Source organism: Ambystoma mexicanum, chromosome 2q, assembly GCF_040938575.1.
Source record: "Ambystoma mexicanum isolate Mex_15411 chromosome 2q, UKY_AmexF1_1, whole genome shotgun sequence".
Lineage (NCBI taxonomy): Eukaryota > Metazoa > Chordata > Amphibia > Caudata > Ambystomatidae > Ambystoma > Ambystoma mexicanum.
The window spans coordinates 1,029,173,760-1,029,191,560 of NC_090924.1; the positions used below are offsets into that span (position 1 = coordinate 1,029,173,760).

At 42.4% G+C, this 17,801-nt stretch overlaps 1 protein-coding gene across 5 annotated transcripts in view; it reads right to left on the minus strand.

Annotated features, from left to right (window-relative positions):
- ADAM22 (ADAM metallopeptidase domain 22) overlaps positions 1–17,801 on the minus strand; it is a 1,877,697-nt gene that overhangs the window by 381,541 nt on the left and 1,478,355 nt on the right. The window lies entirely within an intron of this gene.

Consider the following 17,801-nt stretch of genomic DNA (forward strand, 5'->3'; position numbering starts at 1 on the left):
CGTCAACTAAAAAGTAGATAGCCAGCTTCAAATATTTATTTTGCTTTCCAAAAACCATTCGAAATAATTTAATGCAATAAAGGCCCAGCATAAAGAAAGGTCAGGTAGTAACCACAAAAATAAAAAATAAAAAAATAAAAAGATAGCAGAAAGAAAGAGAAGCCAGACATTGCACCTTGCTGCATAGTTTAACAGTACTCGCACATGACAGCATTTAGCATGTTCTGGATGCTAAAATCCCCACATATAATCATCTGGACAGAAAATTCCTCGGAAAGCATTGAATAAATGTACCAAAGTACTAACATGAAAACAGTTGAACTTCATAAAACAGTTGACCCCAAATATGCTAGGGCTGGAGTTAGAGTGGTAAATTCACCCACTCCTAGAACAGCTGGGAAATTCTTGGTGGTTGGATCCAGCAAGGAGCACTTCTCCGTAAAAACACTCGGACTGAACTTTGATCAATGAACAAACCATGGAATGGTTGTGTGTGAATGATCGTGAGCTCGTCCAATTCTTTACATTTATTCCTGGGGTCATTGTTTGTGTCAAGATTAGGGATTGGGGGCTTTTTTGGCAGGAAATAAGACTTGGAATCTATGGTGCCTTTACCTACTTCGGGGAGATCCCATGACATCAACGCGTCTATTGGAAGTACACATGCTTGCGGCATGTATACACATCTCAAAGAAATTGAAAACCAACGTCGTACATTCTCAAATTATACGCGTACCTACAGCTATGCTTTTCTTTAATAGTTGTCACTGCTACTAGGCAGACTTGTTGCACAGGCACTTTAGAGTTTTAAGATTACATTTAGATTAAAACAGAATTATTCATTGATATTAATACACAGCTCTCTGATTATGCTTGCAGGGCACATCTAGGGTTCTGCAGTATTTGTCAGACTGGGAGCACTTCGCTTACATGATATCACAGCTTAGTAACCATACATTTCAATTTCGTATTGGTTCAGACAGGTCATGAACAATTTGTGAATTGATGGCTGCAGGTGGTTTATCAGAAACCTAACTTCTCACCAGAAGAATTGTTCAATATATTTTTGAAAGGTAGCCACACAAGGTAAGACTGTTAAAGTGGTCTTTCCTGGAGACATAACTATATATTTTGAACAATGTAAATATATATTTTAAGTTCAACAAAATAAGAGCTCCTACCCCATCAATTCAAAAACACGTACATATGTTCTGTTGTTACAGGCACTCTGCACTTTCAACATTACAGCTCCTGATGAAAATCCCACTGATCACATGGGGTATTGAAACATGTCGGGCAGCATCCTAGGAATCTCTACTATACTTACCAGTGTTGGAATTATACACTATATATCCCAATTTAGTTTTTTAAGAATTCACATTTATTTGTACAGATTTTCATGCATTTGGTTTTTTGGTGCAAGGTTTACACGGGGTGGCCATTTGTGTAATTTGAAAAGTATTGATCATTTATTGGTGACACTTATTTCATTTGATATTGTTGATGTATGTTTATAACATTTAAAAATGTGTCAAATGTTACATATTTACATACATCAATTAAAATACTTGCATGTCGTTAGGAACATTTTCTTTTTCTTAGAACATTTCTTTAAAGTGGGGGTAGTCACCAGCAGGAGCTCTGCAATAACTAGGGACATCAGTTCATGAAGCGTAATAGCTTAATTTGGACCCATAGGACCCATACGCCAGTGGAAAGGAATTTTCACAAAATGGTCTCAAGCAACAAGATATGAAATTAAACAGTGACGATAAGGTGTTTAGTACAGTTATATATGACCAGATAAGGAGTCAGGAGACGCATGTCACTCAGAAATTAGGAGAGATGTTAAATTTGAAAGTGAGTTCCTCAATTAAAACCAACGTATTCCTCAGTGTGCTGCATAGCATTTCAAAGTGGAAATCTTTATTTCAGTCATTTTCATGAAATCAGATTAACAATAAATCCCCATTTATTAGACCAAAAATTCTGTATGCAGAGAAATCTCTGACTTTTTACAAACGTGTATATCGTATGGAGTGTAACACTCACTGATAGTATTGTTTCCCACGTATCCAACTTTTCTTCCACTCCCAAATTTTTTAATAAAAGTTAAGATTGTTCAATGCAGATTTTCTTATTTTTTTCATCTGCAATTTCAGGACCAGCTTTCTTAATAGAAAGTTGTTAAGGGAGTTCAGGTGTGACCCAATATTAAATGTGTACTCTTACTTCTGGTATTTGGGAATTACACGTGGCAGTGGAACGACATCACTAATGAAGAAGCGTTTCCTCTCCTTAGCCCTTTTCTTTGACACTCTTCAACTGCATCTATTTCAGTATTTCTTCCATGGACCATTTCTTTCTCACCCTTCCCACATCCTTTAACACCCCTAAATGAATGCCTGCTTTTCCCTTGTAGATCATTCTGTTTTTTAATTCTCTGTCCATTTATGCTTTCAGCTTTTGCACTCCACTCTCTCCCCATTTATATTCCAAACCATCATCAATGCACCTATTTCTGCTTTACTCCTCTTTCATGTCCCTTGTCCTATGCTATTCTATTCTCTTCTTCCTTTTTCTTTTTCTCATTTCCAGAATATTTCTTTGCAATCTACCCCCATATAGTCCCCTATTCTGTGTCCCTGTTTCCTATATTTATTACCTCGGCTCCAGGTTTCAGCCAGCAAAAGGTTCATATTGTCAGGTATAGCCTTGAGAGAGAACATTTTTTGCCCTTTTGATGTCCTGAAATCCCTCGGTGATCTCTAGGCACCCTCTGACATAGGGTTGGAACCTCCCCACTCAATGCACCACTCTCTTCACCTGCAGAATCAGAGTCCGTCACTTCGATGCCGTGGCGATGGGCCAGATAATCTTTCCCCTTTTTTGTAGTCTGTGACCTGACACGGGTAGAAGCCGTGATGTATCACTTAAGGACCACACCACGGCCCCATCCCCGGGCACAGGCAGAGTAGAAGGAAACAGCCCGTAGGCAGAAAAAACCTCCTGGATGCTCAAGCGGTGCTGGCCGTAGGACAAGGCTGTGATGTAAACAAGGACTGCTAAGGGAAATCCAGGAATGAGCTGCAGCCCCAAGGTTGAGAAGAAGGCGAGGCAGTAATGTACGGCAGGGATGCAGGAGAAAAAGCCGGAGAGGTATAAATACCCAGGAGAAATAAGAGAGAGGCAAACGGAAGATAAGAGGACAAATGTCAGGTAAGTAAATTGCGGCGAGGCGCCGGGAAAAGAGGAAAGTGGAGCAGAGGAGGTGAGGAGGCTGAAGGAGACGGAGCGGGAGGAAGCCAGAGCAAGAGAAAAGGTAAGAGAGCTTTGGTACGAAGCGAGAAAACAAGGAAAACTAGCTTCTCACCGAAAGCACGAACGGCTGTAGAACGATTGCAACGTACCGGCCGCAAGGGAGACAGGAAGTAAATGCACCCAGCGGTCACGCGTAGCGGTCTGGAGGAAAAATAAACTAGACCGCTGCAAGCGGACCTCGCCGAACGTGATGGAGTGAGCAATGACGGCCTAGTCGCAACCGTGACAGCCACCTCCATCTGGAATAAATCATGACATTTGATCACAAAAGAATGTAAAATAGATAAGAAATCAGATTTGATAGGAAGCAGTGAGCTTCTTACAATGGGGTGAGTGCGAGTGACATTCTGAGCAGGTTGTGGAGGAGAGTAAATGGGGCAGTCATCAGGGGACAATACATGGTTGCACATACATAGATTAAGGACAACCAACATTAGACTTTTTTAAGTGCAGGTAGGCAGTACAGCCAGGTGTGTTACGGATGTGACCATGATGGATGAAGTTCTAGAATGGAGGCAGAGAAAGTCTGGGACAGAGGCATGTTAGAGGTGAGGGAACGTGTTAGCTAGAAGGCGATAAAGAGGTATGTTAAGAGGGTGACTGAGGACAAGGAGGTAAGCTTTCTATTTGGTTTTGAGCACATCAGTTTGGACTGTTTCTTGGATGTCCGGTGAAATAGAATCCCATGTAAGTAGAGCAATAAGAGCGAAAGAGCGGAAGCGAGAGGAAGCACATGGAGGACAAGGTGCCACAAGGGTAATGGAGGAGGCAGAGCAGAGATTATGAGAGGCTTGTAGAGTTGAATAGAGGAGGATCGATACAGTGGTGCCTTCATTCTTTAGCCTGAATTGCTAACGAAACTAGGATGCCAGAGTAAAACAGGAGGAACACTCACAATAACCCTTGCTTTTCTGTGCACCTGCCACTTTTCCTGTATCCCCAGTGGTTCTACACATCCCAGGGTCGGGTGACTGCATCTCCCTCTCCCTCCGTGCTAGCCAGTAACCGCCACCACATGACTTCCCTCTACTTTGGACCACCCCACTCATGGGACTAAAGTGCCTCCAGATTGGCCGTCTCTTTTTTTGGCATCAATTCTTTCTTGTTCCCACACTTCTTCAAGAACTGCAGTAAAATGGTTGCAGTGGTAGCTGCTGCCAAGGACATTATACATGGTATAAGCCTCAAATTTCTAGTGGGTTTTTATAGGCATATCTTTTTTTTAGACTAGCAATTGGCATTTTTCATGTTAAAGTTGGTATCCAACCCTGATAATTGCTTAACATTACTGTTATTTTTTAAAATCGACCTTAGCATTCTGCATATTGTAGAAATATTTTATTTAGGTTTATTTAGAGGTTCAGCTAGGGGGACATGCCTACTCTCATGTCCTCTGATACATAATTGTAAACCGTTATTCCAGGCAATAACCAGACAGTGTGTTTCTCAAAATTCAATAAAGTATTTAAAATAATAGAGTCACTTTGGACCAAGTTGGTCTTCAATTTATGGCAAATGCGATCACCACAATTTTATAGGCTCAAATACAATTGGTCAGTCAAACGAATGTTACCTGTCTGTATGAATCTCTCTACTGGTTTAGGCGTAAGCATTAATTTCCAATTTCATTTTTATATGAATTGTTTACTAAAAGATATTAGGAATTTTAAATACACTCCTTCTATGCTTGCTTCCATCTAGACAACACAATTGACTTTAATTATAACACTGTCACTTTTCATCCAGTGTAGGCATTTGTCTCAAAACACTTGATTTTCTCCAGTATCAAAAGACATAGGCTATCATTAGGCATTTTAGATTTCGGTAAAATCTGATTTAATCTAATTGCTAACCCTCTGAAATAGTTTCCCTTTATGGGGTATTTCTGAAAATGTCCCCTAGATGGCAGCGCTGTCCTTGCTACACATGGATCCCAGTATTACATAGACAATTTAAAACAAACTCTATGATCCAAACTTAAATAGGCATATAATATATTCCTTCAATAATTATTTCTTGTATGGACTATGTATTTTAAAAAGTAGCAATTTGAAGTTAATTATTGGATTCACGAAGCTACAGGGCTGAAAAACGTTTGTTACCCACTTGTCAGAAAATATCCATATAATAATATTGTCTAATTAATCAAACGTTGTCTTGTATTACAATGATTTTCTATCAACTACTAGTCAATTGAAGTTTAATTTGGGAAATGGACTAAAGAGATACAACTTTTCACGAAAAGTTGATGGTACAGTCAGGTTTAAAAATAACAAGAGTTACATCTGTGATTTGCAATTCCTAATTCCCATTAAAAAACTGCAGTTTTTTTTTTAAGGGTTCCACACTCTTTTTAACCATCCAGTTAGTAAATATGCAAACTTCATATTTCACCATGGGGGTGTTATTTTAATGTGTGTGATGAGAAGCTCAGCTCCATGCAAGTGGCTTTACAAAATATGTTCTCAGTTCTTTGTCCTGAATGCAGATTTTAAAATGAAGATATATATATATATATATAAATATATATATATATATATATATATATATATATATATATATATATATATATATATATATATATATATATATATATATATATATATATGCTGCTCTCCCAGGTGCCTTCCACTTAATCTCTGTTCACCATGAGTTATTTTTACTTTGGGTAATGCATGTCTCGTGCCTCATTGAAAAATTAATGTTAGCTCTTATTTTGCTCCCTATTGGGCAACTGGAGCCCATCAAGTCCTTATTTCATTATTTACATTTTTGTATGCGTAGATTTCCATTTCCATAAAAAATTAAGAGCTACAGGTACAAGAATGTAAAGCGGTAACAAGGGCTGCATAACCATAATCTGTGATTTTACTGTGATTTTGTTTTAAAATAATTATGCATATTATACATGCAGCAATAAAAGGTGCAGTTTTTTTTTTTTGGAAAAATATGGTTGTGTCAAGATTGTTTTGAGGAAAACAAAGGGAAAGCACTGATGAACACAGATTTTCAAAAAGAAATGAAGACCCTTGAAAAACACCACAGAGCGTGGAAAGAAATAAACACAGAAAACAGGGAACTTTAGGTATTATAGAACAGTTAATTGAACAAACAACATATTTAAACACGCATTCATTCAACTTAATTCCCCTATGTAAGTATGGGGTTTGTGAATGTATTGACTTGTGCAGGTCATTAAAATGTAGAAAAGGGCCAGCTGACATTTTTCTTGCACAGGCTTGAATTTGGAAAATAATTCTCTCAGGGATTTTGCATTTTTATAAAAACACACATGTTTGTGCAGCTCTGCATTTCACACACCTTTGTTGAACTTTAGACCAAGGGGGGTGGCCCTAAAAGAGGCAGGTCCTGATTGTAAGCATTCCCTGCACTGATGAGCTCTTCTGCCTTCACTGTGTTTACAGAGAGCCTAGGTTTTCATTGCTTGCTTTTAGCGTCATTTATATTGCACAATAAAATTGTGTTTCTCTAAACCATCTCATGAGTATTCTGCTGATGCCTTTGACCACCACCGTCTTCCAAAATCCAAAAGTCATAACTGGAGTTTGTAGAACCAGCCTTTAATAGTGAGCAGGAGGCACTCAGTCAACACAACGCTTAATAATGAAGTTCATCTTAAGTATGTCTACTATGCCAGGCTTAAAATGTCATTATTGTGGCACTGATGGTGCACCAGGCATCTGTTAACAGCACCTGGGCATGTGGGGCTATACATTAAAATTGTACTTTTATAACACGCTTAATACGCGGGACTGGTTTCTAAGCATGAGACTGGGATTCAAAACTGTGTTGCTATGCGTTGTCTTGCTTCCCCGGAGCTATCTTCCATACCAGATATATATGACGAGCATATCAACATATTAATGGGGCATCTGAGGCTTAATTTGCCAAACGATGGTAGCACTTGCAGGGGGACACGTTACCTTGGTAGCTAACTCAGTATTTGAAGGCATTAGGGTAGGAAGGATAGCTCAGGGGCAATGTGTTTGTCTTGGAAGCAAGACAGCCTGGCACAACACAGGTTTGCATCCCGATCCCACACTTAGAAACCACTTGGTGGTATTAAGCGTGTTATAAATGAACAATTAACAAAAGCAAAAAGATTATTGTGTCATTCGAGAATACATCTAGCCCATGATTGCAGAGCCTGAATGTGTGGAGTTGTGCTTAAGCACATGGCGTGTGGTTGGAGTGCCTTGTATGCTCATTCAAATAATGAGACTGCAAAAGCCTTTCTCCATCACCTGAGCGGAAGTGACACACAGAAGGGGCATCCTGTAGATGGTGATAGGCAGAAGGGGTGAGGAAGATTTGTGTTGAAGAAGCAGAGTGCAGCAGGGAAAACGTGGGTGATGACGCCTGGAACCAACAGTCTGAAAGAGGGAGGATAGACAGAAGGGGAAGGGGCAAGTTAGGTCACATGGAGAGGTTAAAAGGAGAAGCAGAGCAACACTGGTGGATCCTGTGGCAGAAGAACCCTTCCAACAAGTTAGATGGAGAAGATGCCACAGAAATGTGTTGGTTAGGAGGAGACTGAGACACAAAGACCAACAGTCAGATTCACAAGTGACTCAGCAGGAGCAGTGAAGGAGAACCGGGAGAGTCCGCAGAGACCTAGGGGATGGGTTTGAGACTCAATGCCTAGTAGGGGCCTCGACAATTGGAGTGAACCAGGGGCAAACACGAGTCTTTGAGGAAAGGTATTTGGCATGCAGACTCACGATGCACGTTGAGAATGTAAGACTTAAGGGAACACTTTTTTTTGTTCACTTCCAGGAACAGTTCCTAAAGCCATTAAGAAAGTCAACATTGGGAAACAGAGCACTGAAAGAAAGCACTGCATGCAAAAAGTAGCAGGAATGGTTCTTAAACCGGCTGAGAAAGTAAACATTGAGAAACCACAAGCATTGAGATAAAGTGCTGCCTGCTGGAGCATTTAGGAATAGCTAAAAGAGCAATTAATAAAGTGAACTTTCAGAAACGGAGTAATAGGGAGATCTGAAATTGTAGGCGTAGCGTTCTAGTGTTTTGTGGACTCTAGTCCACTTTTTTTTCCCAGGGACTCAGGGCTATTGGTAGTGCATGGAACGTTTCCCAGCAGTTCGCACGCAGGGCAAGAATTTAGAAGATGTGACACTTGCTTCTCTGTGTCCGTGTCTTTTAAAACAAAGAACCAAAAGTGAAATTAACACCTTGCACTCCTGAGTGTATCTTAACTTCTCAAGTAATTTGTGATTGTATATAGTTGTAATATAAGGTCAAGGTGCGGGGGAGAAAGATAACAACCCTGGCATATGGGTTGTGGACAAAGTGTAAACAAAGTAAGTTTCCTATTGGGGAACTCCCGTCCCCTGCACACTGTCTGAGGCTATATCGCCAAGTATTTAAAGATGAATAATTCAATTTTCATTTTGTAAATTGAGTAAAATTTGTTTAAACATTCCGTTTTTTAGACCAGGCCTGAAACATCACCTAGTCTAGCCATAGCTTTTTCATTTTTCATTAATGTGCAAAAGAAGGCAACTTGTAACTTGATGTTTGGTTGATTCAGGATTTTTTGTTCCAAATATGGTTGCCCAACGCGTTTCGAGATAGATTCTCTTCTTCAGGGGCTCTTTTTTATGAAAATCAAACTTTAAATTTAGTAAAAAAATCAATTTAAACAATATTCTAGATAAGATAAGGATACAGACTTAAATCGTTTTACAAACTTTTCAAATATTGATGTTGAGACATGAATCATATAAATAAAACATAATTTAGACATCTTCAACCGTTGAAAAAGAACTGTCAATGACTACAAAGCTAGCTGCCATGGAACATCCAATTGGCGACAATGGTGGAAAAGGGTGGGTGCATGCTAAAGCAAACCCGATCACTGTACTAATTGGTTTTTACCAGCCGTCTTGCTGCTCATCGAAACAGCCAGTGAGCCTCTGCAGGTCATGCAGAGTGCTGTGCAGTGCCCGCAGCACCTGTACCTACTCGCTCCACGTTGGTCTGGGCGCAGCCCTGCACAACGTGCAGTTTTTAGAAGACACTAACAGCCCGCTCCACGAGAGCGTGTCACATGCCATTTGGCACTGAAGCTAAATGCAGGCCTAGGAAGCAGCTGGTGCCTCCTAAGTGCTATTAGTGGCATTCAGCATCCAGCGTCCAGGAGGGACGTCAGCTGCATGCACTGAAGCTGAGCAACTGCAAAGGACTGCTTCCCACAGACTTCTATACAGAATCAGTAGCTACAGAGGAGCAGTTTTAAACTCTGCATTAAGTTGAGAAACAACTTTGTCGCATGTCATTGGAGGATCTTTTTATATTTTTAAATTTTTATTTATTGATTTATAGGGTGCCGAATCCCACAGCCATCGGGGCACAAAAAACAAAAACACGGTGGACAAACATAATGGCACAGGACAAAAGCGCAGGAAGAACCAGCGTGTCAGGGAAACTGCATTAGTTCAAGGTAGAACTTAAAAGATCTTAAATGAATAGATCAGTCTTCAGTTTCCAACAAAAGATATCACATTCCTTTATCAGCCTAAGCTCCAGGGGCAGCCATTCCAGATCTTAGCGGCCCTGATAGGGAAAGCTCTTCCCAAGCAATTGGCGAGGGAGAATTTGGGAGTTTTTACCAACACCAAGGTGGTTGAGCATAGTTTCCTCAGTGCCTCATAAAGAGAAACCAGGTCCTTAATATAGATTGGAGAGGTGCAAAATAGCACTCTTTGGGTTAGTGCAGCAGCCTTAAATTCTAGACGAGCAGTAACCGGAAGCCAATGAAGATCTCTCCGGCTATCCGAGATATGCCTCTTTTAGATTTCTTCGCAATAATGCGGACTGCATACTTTTGAAGGATTTACAGAGCTTGAATGGTTTCTTTATTGGCTCTGACTAACAGAGCTTTGCCGTAGTCTAATCTAGACAGAATCACAGCACGAGCAACCGAGGAGCAGTTGGGCACTGACAGGAAGGGGTGCAGGTTTCTCAGCAGCCTAAGATCGTATGATTCATTCTTTACTGTCTGATTGATGTGGGCATCTGCACTGAGTAACGGGTCCAGATAGAAGCTCAGGATCTTAACGCTCTTTCAGAATGGGATTTGACAGCCATGGATAGAGAATGATTGATCATTAGAGTGTAATTTTGCTTGAGCATGCTTGGTACCAAAGACCAGCCACTCAGTATTATCTCCATTTAGACACATTCAGTTGTTACTCATCCAGGTCTCAATGTGGCGATAGGTGGTCAGAAGAAGGTTCACGTCCTTGGCATAGTCCCCTGATAACTTGAGTACTACCTGGGTTTCATCAGAATAGTTTGAGAAATACACTGCAAGCTCATCCAACATATAATAGAAAGGTTGGATATAAAGGTTGAATAGTTTAGGGGACACACATGCTTCCCGGGGAACTCCATGAGAAATGGGGGAGAAGGGAGAGGTGGCCTCGCCCCAACACACCCGGGATGTGCAATTCAGGAGGAATGATTTCACTCATAGAATAGAATTAGGGTTGCAAGGGCCCTGTTTCTCTAATGCGAGCAAGTGTTGATCATGATCGAAGAGATTGAAAGCCACTGAGAAGACCAAAAGAACCAACAAGCCAGAGGGACCAATATCCGAGATTTCCAGCATATGTGTTTGTAATTCTATCAAAGCAGTCTCGGTACCGTGACAAGGTCTGAAACCAGACTGTCTCAGGTGCAAGATATTACATTTCTCAATAAATGCTTGAATTTGATATGATAGTTTATTTATAGAGCGCCTATACACAATGTGTTTCATTTGATTGGTGGCACATTTATCGAGTACCTTAAGGAGGAAGTGGTAGTTGGTTGTGGGACGAAGATTAACTGGGTCATTAGGGTCAAGACCTGTTTTCTTTAATCAGAGGGGTGATAGTAGCTTTTTTAAAGAATCAGGGACTTGATTGTTAGAAAAAGAGGAGTTGACAAATTTGTCAAAAAAGGAGCAAATATTTCCTTATGATCTAGGAAAATGTTCGCTGGAATAGTATTCGCTGAACACTGGGAATGACGCATGGTGGAGAGGGTAGCCATCATATCATATCAGCGAGAGAGACAGGAGCAAAGCTAAATACATTCGAACATATTAATATGGGGTGCCAGCGCTGGACAGAGGGGAGGGTGTTTCTCAACCAGGAGTTTAGCCCTGATTTGGTCCCACCCCTTATCTACCTTAGCATTAATGGTGCACTGTTTGTCAGAACATACTTGGTCTGTGGGGACTATAGCTATGGAAAGGGCACTAGGCTTTTCTAAAGATTTAACAATCTGAAAGAGCTTTTTAGAGCAGATATTAGCTTCCTCAATTTCTTTGTTGTAAAAGATTTGTTTTAGCTTTGTGGATCGCTGTGCTATAGGCTTTCTCTAGGATCTTCCATTGATCTTTATTGTGAGCGGAAGGGCATTCAAGCATTTAGTCTTGGCCTGACGTTTTCCAATTTTCACAGATCTTGTGTAAACCAATTCTGATGGGAAGAGTTGACTCTAATGTAGGATCCCACTACATCCATGTCTACCACCCCCTCTCTCTTCTCACCTGTCACACAGGTACACCACGGACCACAGCAAGAGAATGTGCAGCTGCAAGGGGGGCCACCATTTGACATTCCATACATCAGTAGCCTGGTGCCTAGGTGGGCCTGATGGGTTATAGATTTCTAGGTCTACATATACTCTTTGGGGTCTGAGAGCCAAGACGCCTGCAGGGAATACTAATGCACATGTTGGGACCCACGGTACGCCATATGGTGTATGAGATTCCGGCATGGACCACTGGCTCCTACACTGATGTTATAGACGCTCTGAATGCCTACTTTGCCCTGCATCGTAACATCGACTATGAAAGGCATGCTTTTCATACTACCACTCAAGATAAAGGAGAAACCTTGGATCTATTTGTTATGAGACTGAGAGAGAGGGTAAAATATTGTGATTTCGACAATTACTCCACCGATGAGGCCCTCAGTTCCCAGGTGATTGCCAGCTGTGAATCTGCCGAGTTCTGCAAAAAGCTGCTGCAAAAGACGAGATCCCTAGAGGAAATTCTTATGCTGGCAAGGACCGGCATGGCTATTGACAGACAAGCTGAGTCCATGGGAAGATTACTATCTCTCAGTCTGCTCCAGCCCCCGTATGCCACATACAGGTCAAGGACAAAGTGCGCAAGAAAGAACAAATGAAATGTTACAGGTGTGGCTACGTCTATCCCCATGAAGGGATGTGTCCAGCCATGCGCCACCAATGTGATGGCTTTGGAGATGAAAACCACATCTGGTCCATGTTAAATGTATCCAAATTATGGTCACGCTGATCGGAGGGAAGATCCTCAGGATGGGCATCAGAGGGACAAAGGTCTACGCCCCGGAGGTCCTCACTGCCTTGTAGTGGAAAAAGTGCCCCGGAAAATCGTTGTATGTCACTTTGCAGCCTAAAACATCACACTGGACGGTGCTATGACCGTCGCATATCTAACATGCCAGATGACCACAGGCAGAGGTCTACAAGATGAAATGTCAGCTACATTGAAGCGTCCCCCAGACACCAGTCAGAATTGGACACTTTGTCCAGTGGCGAGAGGAAAAGAGGGTATATTCACGCCATAGGCAAGAAAACAGCAGCATAATTCAGTCCAATGCTGCTGCTCCAGACCGACGTGTTTCTCGTCGACACAGGTGCCACTCTCAACGTCATGAGTGAGAAAACATATGCCAGCTTGAAACACCCTGCAAAATTGAAAGCCTTGGATATTGACATTTATGCCTATGGGTCAAACACCCAGCTTCCCTGTAAAGGCATGTTTGAGTCCACCTGCTCATATAAGGACAAGGCTGATATATTGTTCATTTACATGATAAAACGAGACGTGCTGGAAGGAAGCATACTAAGCTTCAAATCGGCCATCAAGATGGTCTGGTACACATCATGTATCAAATAATGTCGACATACACTTCCAACCCAAAGGACATGGTGGTACAAATGTTCCTGTCTGTTTTTCAAGGACTGGGCAAACTAAAGAACAAACTAATAAAACTTCACACCAATGAACAAGTAAAGACAACAGCTTAACATTACAGAGGAATCTCACTGAACATCCAGACCCAGAAGAAAGAAGAGCTGAAATCCCTGCTTAAGCAGGCCATCATAGAACACATAAAAGGTCTGATGTCCTGGATCTATCCTATAGTGCTGGTACCCAAGAGAGAGAACAGTGAGAAGACAGGTTTGTGCGTAGAAATGCAAATGCCTACTCAAGCGATTGAATGGGAAAGACATCTCTCAGCCCGCATGACCAATATGGTGCACCTACTGCAAGGGGCCAAAGTGTTCTTAAAATAGGACCTTACCAAAGGCTGTCACCAGCTAGAGTTGCATCCATATAGTCAGTACATTGCCACATTCACGACACATGTAGGGCCTTTCCAGTACAAGCGCTTAAGCTTCAGCGTATCCTCCACTGCAGATATTCTTCAAAATAAGATTTGTCAGGTCAACAACCACATACCCGAGTGTTTGAACAATAGCAATGCCATTCTAATATTTGTGGCCACACAAGAAGCTCACAATGACACACTACGCAGGGTCTGCATGGCGTTACAGCAGGCCAACTTCACTCTCAACCTGAACAAATACGAATTCAGTAAGTCCGATCCAAATTTCTTTGGATACCTTTTCTCATGCAACGGGCTGCAGCCGGACGAGCGAAAGTGCAGGCACTGGTTGGCACACCCACTTCAACTTCCATCTCTGCTGTGCATTCATTTTTAGGAATGGCCAGTTACTGCCTGAGGTATATCAAGGACTTTGATTTTGTCAGCATGCCGCTGTGGCTCCTCACAGGGAAGGGGCAGGAGTTTGTCTGGTCTCAGGAGTGTGAGGATGCGTACCAGGAGATAAAGTCCTGTATATCCTCAGCTGCATGCATGGCATACTATGACCCTGAGCTGGAGATGGAGGATACAGTTGACATGAGCTCTGGGTCAAAAGAGGGGCCAACTCGACAAAGCAAAACGTTTCCTATGTCAGCAGAAGCCTCTCCAATGCCGAACAGGCTTACTCACAGTCAGAGAAAGACATTTTGGTTGTGGCGTGGTTCATGCGAATAATATCATCTGTTCTTGTACAGAAAATAATTCACTATTGTGACGGATCACCAGGCCCTCCACACCATTTACAGCAAACCCAACACTAAATACCTCCACAAATAGATAGGTGGGGCCCGCAGCTGCAAGAATATTCTTTTGAAATAGTACACAAACCCAGGAAGGAGAACAACCCGGATGATTTTCTTTCCAGGTTCCCACTCCCAGCAGAGGTGGCGGAGCAAACCTCTAAGGCGGACCAATATGTAAACTATCTCATTAACAAGGCTCTCCCGACAGCACTGTCCATTCAGGAAATAGTGCAAGAAACGGAGAAGGATGCATTGTTGTCGTTAGTCAAGGAGAAGATCCTCGCAGGGCAATGACGCACTACGGTGAGTGGGGAATCTACATTGGAAGATGATCAGCAGAAAATTTTGCAAACTTTCACCCTCAGGAATGATTAATTGTGAACGTCAGCGCAAAGACTAATACTAAAAGAAAAAGAATTGTGATTCTGCTCTCATTACAGGACCGCATCATTGGGCTTGCACATGCGGCTCACAGAGGAATTGTGTCCACCAAAAGGCAAATGAGAGCCCAAGTGTGGTTTCCTAAGATGTACGCCAAGACTCATGCAGCACTAGAAGACCGCCTGGTGCTTGTGGCACTCCACACTTTTCCTCAGCCCCTGCAAATGCACTGACCCTATGGGACTAGGTGGCAGTTCATCTGTTTGGGCCCCTGACAAATGGCAAGTACGTATTAGGGGCAGTGGACGAGATATCTTGATACCCTGATGTTCACATGGTATCCTCTACAAGTGCAAACACCATCATCCCTGCACTTGACAAGACATTTACGGCCTTTGGCATCCCTACTGTGGTAAAGACTGACAATGGTCCTCCCTGTAGTGGTCTGCAGTTCGCCTATTTGCCAAACATCTCGGATTTCAACACAGGAAAATCACACCACTGGGCCCAGGCCAATGGCACTGTGTAACGTTTCATGGCTAACATTAAACACACCTTGCAAGTTTGTACCATAACCAACAGCCCGTCTATGCAAGCCATATGTGCATTACTGAGGGATTATAGGAACACCCCGCACAACGTCACAGGGGTGTGCCTCTCCAAACTCAAGTTTACGTGCAAGATCTGCATGTGTTTACCTCATGTAATTGACCTGGAGCCTGAAGACGGCATGACAAGCTAACAAGCAAAGAATGAGGAAATATGCGGACACCAGACAGAGAGCACGGGAGCATGAGACTCATGTAGGAGATGCAGTTCTAGTGCATCAGAAGCAGTCCCAGAAGGACATGCCTGCTTCTCATCATAGGCCCCTATGAGTGACGGACGTCAAGGGATCGAGCATGTCCGTGGAAAACTATGTTCACTCGATCACACAGGGCCGATTTCTGCTGGAGAAGATTTAGACAACAGTGACCTGTCCGATAGCTGTTCGGAGGACATGTGACAGTGAGATAACTGAGTAGCCACCTGGTCGAAGACTATCCAAGCGGGTTGTGCATCGACCCACAGGTGGATTGAAGAAATTGAATAATGCCATGCACATTTTGGTTTATCTGGGGGGGGATGTAGCATTCTAGTGTTATGTGGACACTAGCACACTTTCTCTGCCCAGGAACGTGGAGCTATTGAAAGTATGTGGAATGTTTTCTAGCAGATCGCATGCAGGGCATGAATAAAAAAGACATGACACTTGCCTCTCCATTTCCGTGTCTTTTTATACAAAGCCCACTTCCTGACAGCCAATAACTACAGAGCCGGCTGCCAGGGAACATCAAAGTAGAAAAATGAAGTGAACATTGAGAAACTGAACATTAAGGAAATTCATCTTGCCTGCTTGAACAGGTGGGAAAGGTTCCTGGAATGACTGAGAAATTTGAAGACAAAGAGGAGTGCTGCATGAGTGAACCTATAACTCAATCACCTAAACCAGGGTTGTCCAAGTCCAAGCCTTGAGGGCCGGAATCCTGACAGGTTTTCAGCATACACCTCATTAATATTCATGAGATAAATTTGCATACAATGATGTTTTTCATCATGAATATGAATGCAGGATATCCTGAAAACCTGTCAGGATTCTGGTCCTCTAGGCCTGTAGTTGGACAACCATGACCTAAACCATTGAGAAACTGAGAGCCAATAAGAACACTTCATGCTAGAGCTTAAGGCAAGGTTCCTTGAGAAGGAGCAAGTTGAAGGCAAGGTTCCTAGACCATTTCAACAAGTAATCGACTACTGGACTCGTGGTTTACAAGGACACTTTACAGAGAACCTGAGTAGGAAAATTGTGGCTACACTATACGGGAAATGTGAGTTCCTGACTACTTGAAAAAAACACATAATGAAGCTGTTGAATTAGAGTTCAGTCCCTTTTCGGTTCATGTTCTTTGTCATTAGAATTTTGAGGCTAAGCCTCATGCGACTGTACCAAGCTGATGGTGGCAATATTGGGGCACTCACTGTCATCCAATATCAGAATTAGCAGCTCAAAAGTCAAATAGAACCTTAGACAGGGAAGACAATGCCAAGAACAATAAGATAGGTACAACAATCCATGGTAAAACAACCCACGTACGAGCCAGCCCCCCATAGTTCACATACCAAACTCTTCTCCTGCGAGGGATCACTGTTGCAGCCATACACAGAAGGCATATCCATCTCCCTGATTCAGCGTTTCTCCTTCACTTCCCAACCAAAAGAAAGAACATCTGAACCATCAGCAACCTTGACTGGTCATATTCTCAAGAATCATAGTGCATCTGATTCCCAGGTGTAGCTGAATGTATTGCTCTTGAAATCCACTTTATGCATCAATATATATCCAAGCGCTATCTAGGGTTTCCAGCCTAGCATCCACTCTCAGGAAGCTTTCAACCACATGCATTTTAAACAACCATTGACGAATCGAGTCTTTGATGTGGTCATTTGACTATTTGAATTCAGGTAGCTTCTGTGTCAAGTCTTCTAATGTAATTTGAACGGCCTGAACTGACCGCTCTTCTTGAGATTCCTTTCTACATGTGAGGCATTTGTTGGTTTAAGCAGAGCCTTCTCCACACTTTTACATTGCACTATTTCAGAAGGGACCTCTGTGACTCTCTGCTGCTGCGCCTGTCCATTCCAACTCTATTTCTCAAGCCCTCCACGCGCAGCTCAGACCTTGCAAGGCACCACATCATCAAATAGTGCCACAGGCAATGAACTGTATGTGGGAGCACAAAGAGACTATAGCCATCTTGGGTCTGAACTAGCACTGCTCCAACGTGATTGAGGCAGTTGAGTTTGGTGTCAAGAGGTGGATGTGTAGGGCAGTGTGGGCACAATT